Raw genomic sequence first — 5,050 nt, 5'->3', positions numbered from 1 at the left:
TTCTATAGGGACCATTTGCCACTGGAGTGTATGCAAGTCAACAAATACGCACATACAACTTATTGCGATGGAGTTAACAACGCGGGCACCATTCTTCTTATGACTTTGCCTATTAACTTACTTCAATATATATATATATATAGTAAACTTTTATGAATTTTATTTTTTTATAAATATTTTAGATTCCATTGGAATGGTTTATGTTTGATTAACTTGTTCACACTCCTGTTTTTGGTTAATTTTACCACTCACATTATCATTGATTAACGGATACAGTACGTAATTACAAGGAATAAACATGAAAAGTACCACTTGATTAAACAATTTAACAATGTCCTGGCATTTTTGCAATAGAATATCATCCTCTTACCAATGAGAACAAATGATTAAGTTGCTATATATTCTACTTCCTATACTATATTAGCTATAAACTTAATTATAAGCCTAGCGGCTTTCTGTTCCTGAGAAAGAAGAACCTGAAAATGGTTAAAAGGATGTTCAATCATTTTCTCTTTGCATTGCTTGCTGGTTTCTCTCTACTTTTGGTTCATGGCCAGGATCAATCAGGTATCGTTATCTAAGTCTATCAGTTTTAATATATATTATCTCTTAGTTATTGGCCATATGGCTAAGGTCTTTCTCTATTTTTGGTCAGGTTTCATTAGCTTAGATTGTGGGCTACCAGCTAATTCAAGCTATACTGAGCCAATAACAGGCATCAATTATATATCAGATGCAACGTTCATAGACACTGGTGTAAGTATGAGCATATCACCTGTGTACAAAACAAATAGCCTTGAACAGGAGTATAACTATGTCAGAAGCTTTCCTCAAGAAACCAGAAACTGTTACACAATAAGTCTTACAAGTGGTACCAGATACTTGATCCGAGGGAGTTTCTTGTATGCGAATTATGATGCCAAAAGCAAACCTCCAGCATTCGACCTGTATATTGATGCTAATAAGTGGGATTCAGTGACATTACTCGATGAATCCACATTCATCTATACAGAGCTCATACATGTCCCAAAATTAGATCATATTGATTTTTGTCTGGTGAACACGGGCCATGGTGTACCGTTTATTTCTGCATTAGAACTTAGGCCACTGAAAAATGACACATATGTCACTGTAGCTGGATCATTGTCAACTTTCGTGCGGCTTGATTTTGGTACATTAACCAAACAAACATATAGGTGAGTCATATTTTTTATACCATACTATGATTTTTGTAAGAACTTTGAAGTTCAATATTTTCTGACATGCATTATTGGAAAACATTTAGGTACAAAGACGATGTTTTTGATCGCATGTGGTTCCCCCCTACGGCCATGGTTGATTGGACACCAATAAGTACTTCGCTTACAGTGGATGGCATAACTCACAACGATTTCCAACCACCATCAGTGGTCATGGATACTGCCTCCACAGCAATAAATGCAAGTGTACCCATGACATTCAACTGGGTGGCCCCGGATAATACAACCCAATATTACGTCTACATGCACATTGCTGAAATCAGAGAGCTCAAAGCAAACGAATCTAGAGTATTCAACATTTCTCTAAATGGGGTGTTATGGGGTGGACCTATAATTCCTAAGTACCTGCACACAACCACTGTATACAGCCCTTCAGCCTTGAAAGGGGGAAAATTTGAGTTTGTTCTTTATAAAATTGAACAATCAGCTCTTCCACCACTCATCAATGCCATTGAGGTTTACAAGGTTGTAGAGCTCTTACAATCTCAGACAGACCAACAAGATGGTAAATTATTCATAATGCATTGTTTTTCTTTAACAAGGTTTTTGGTTTGTCTTAATGTACATGATCTCAACTGCCATGTATCTCTTGTATGCATTCGAAACTTTAGTTGATGCAATGAAGAACATCAAGTCCCTACAGCGTTTGTGTGGGATGGATTAAATTGTACCTCTAATGCTTATGAATCTCCTACAATCATATCACTGTAAGCATATGCCTCCAGACAACCTACAAAACTTTCTAACTTTAGTCCATATAATGTTAAAATAACTTAAAATTTTTTCTATTAATTAGGAATTTGTCATCAAGTGGATTGACTGGGCAGATTGCTCCATACATATCAAATCTCACATTGATACAGTACTTGTAAGTATCGAAATCTCACACTTTCAATTAATTTTTATGTAAGAGTGTAAAGAAGAAAAAAATCTAAGCCCCATTTTTGTTTTTACAATCAATAAGTTTTTAATTGGATTTTTTATTTCAGGGATCTATCAAATAATAACTTAACTGGACCAGTGCCTGACTTTCTCTCAAATTTGCAATCATTGAGGGTCTTGTAAGTTATTAGGATTTGGAAAGGTATTCAAAACTTCTATTCAAAAACAAAATCATCATGTTTTCTCAACCTTTGCAGAAACTTAGAAGGAAACAACTTGAGTGGCTCACTTCCTGCTGCCCTTCTTGCCAAATCAAAGAGTGGTTCACTGTTATTAAGGTCAGCTTTCTGTCATAACTTTTTTTTCCCATTTTTCATTTTCATAACTATCCTCCTACAAGAAAAATATCAAAGAATTACATTTACACCTATTTCTAGCACATATATAACAGACTAATGGTGGTCGCAATTCTTTCATTTTTCGCCGTGAATTGTTTTAATGATAGTGTGGGAGAAAATCCAAATCTATGCTCATCAGTTTCTTGTACAACGGAGCAGAAGAAGAAGAAGACGAATATTATTGTTCCAATAGTGGCATCAGTTGGCGGATTGTTCTTGTTATTAGCTGCAGCTGGTATCTTTTGGATATTTAAAAAAACAAAAGAAAGAGAAGGTAAGACAAGCACAAAGTCTACTAATCAAGGCTAAATGTTTATTCAAGTTGTATATTCCCATTTGAAAAAAAAAAATTACTCAACATATAATATATTACAACTCTTGATGATCTTAGGGAATGTGACGGGAGGTAACACAACCAACAGTATGCAACTAGAATCAAAGAATCGACAATTTACCTACTCTGATATCCAGATGATTACGAACAACTTTGAGAAACTTCTTGGTCAAGGTGGGTTTGGCAAAGTTTATCTTGGTTTCGTAGAAGGAAATCCTGTGGCTGTAAAGATGATCTCCCAATCAGCAATTGAAGGGTATCAGCAATTTCTGTCTGAGGCACGTAACCACAACCTGTGCCATATTTTTTAGATCATTCAAATATATGAAAATAAATTGTGACTTTATATTACAGGTTGAACCTCTTATAAGAGTTCATCATAGAAACTTGACTATCCTTGTTGGATATTGCAAAGAAGGACCCAATCTCGCTCTCATCTATGAGTATATGGTGAATGGAGACTTGCATTCCCAAATTTCAGGTCTGGTCACAAGTATAAGTACAGGTTTCACATTTTTTGGTTGTTCATTTTGATTTCTGAAGATCACAAACTTTCTATGGGTATATTTTAATAAGCCTATCGGCAAATTTTTTCACAACCTGGTTTCTTGTGATTGGTTTATAACAAAAGTTGTATTAGCGGTAGACTCATAAAAAGTGATATAACCACAACTTTTAACAAGTTGTAAACAAGGTTGTGAAAAAATATATCTTCCTACCATCGCTTGGAAAATTTAATAAATTGCATGGACAATATTTACTCAGCGGAAATAGAACTTAGAGAAAGGGCAAAGTAATTACTTCATGAGACTTACTAGTTACTACCGTGGAATGCTTTGGATGCAGAAAATAACTCAAATATCTTAAGTTGGGAAGGCAGAATTCGAATTGCATTGGACTCTGCACAAGGTAGCCTTAGCATAATTATTTTCTAACATGCATCTTTTCAGCTTTTCAACGTATGAAGTGTGGATTTTCAAATGCAGGATTGGAGTATCTACACGATGACTGTAATCCACCCATTATTCACAGAGATGTGAAGCCATCAAACATCTTGTTGAATGAAAAATTCCAAGCCAAGATTGCTGATTTTGGCCTGTCCAGAGTTATCCCAACAGATGGTAGCAGTTATGTGACAGCAACTGTTGCTGGCACTCCAGGCTACTTAGACCCCGAGTAAGTACCGGTTTGTTAGGATGGTTTAACACCACACTCTTTTGAAGTATAACTTCTTAAAACCTCATTTTCTCTGTGTCAAAAATATTTTCGTAATTGGTATCAACCTTTTTTTATTTTTCCGAGAGGGATTGCAGGTACTTCAGATCAAACAAATTAACTAAGAAAAGTGATGTATATAGCTTTGGAGTTGTTCTTATGGAGTTAATCACAGGTCGACCTGCTATAAAGAGAAGCACTGAGCCCGTTCATATAAGTCAATGGGTCAATTCCACTGTTGCGCATGGGGATATTCGAAGTATTGTTGATCCAAGATTACCAGAGGGAGATTTCGATCTCAACTCTGCCTGGAAGGCTGTTGAAGTATCCCTGACTTGTGTATCTGAAAATCCCCTCAATAGGCCAACCATGAGTCAGGTAGTTATTGATCTAAAGGAATGCTTGGCAACAGAATTAGCTCGTATGAAGGAGGACGGTGTGACTGAATCAAATGATTCGAGTCCAATTTTCACAATCCATGTGACTGCTAGAACTAGTCCTTCAGCAAGATAGTTCTTAAGTTGTTCCAAGCATTAAAACTTTCATACTTAATCTTGAAGCTTTCCTGCTTTGTCTACTTTTCTTTTATTATGTCGTTGCAATTTATTTGTAATCACATTATTATGTGTTAAAACTAGTAGCTATGATGGACAATTTATTTGTGATATGTACCTATTAATCTCAAACTCGATCTATAAATTCAGCCAATAAAATTTGGAGAACTCTTCAGTACAAGGTTTTTCTTTTTTCTTTTTCATTTTAAAAAAAATTTGGGGTAGACTGCCTATTTTTTCCTCAAGACGAGCTTTATGAAAGCAGCATCCTAGGATGGAAGAGGAGTACCATGCGCAATAGTGAGACCGATGAGGGCTCAAAGTCATCTCGAAGAGGCATCATGAAGTGTATAAATTTGTGGTGATCACAGTATTTGGTAAAGTGCTTCATATCGTCTACATGTTTTT

At 35.7% G+C, this 5,050-nt stretch overlaps 1 pseudogene; it reads left to right on the top strand.

Moving 5' to 3' along the window:
• Positions 1 to 338: 338 nt before the first annotated feature.
• Positions 339 to 4,823, top strand: LOC126725265 (LRR receptor-like serine/threonine-protein kinase IOS1; annotated as a pseudogene).
• The last annotated feature ends 227 nt before the right edge of the window (positions 4,824 to 5,050 follow it).

This window comes from Quercus robur, chromosome 5, assembly GCF_932294415.1.
Source record: "Quercus robur chromosome 5, dhQueRobu3.1, whole genome shotgun sequence".
In the NCBI taxonomy this organism is placed as follows: Eukaryota; Viridiplantae; Streptophyta; class Magnoliopsida; order Fagales; family Fagaceae; genus Quercus; species Quercus robur.
This window is presented reverse-complemented; position numbering and strand designations above follow the sequence as displayed.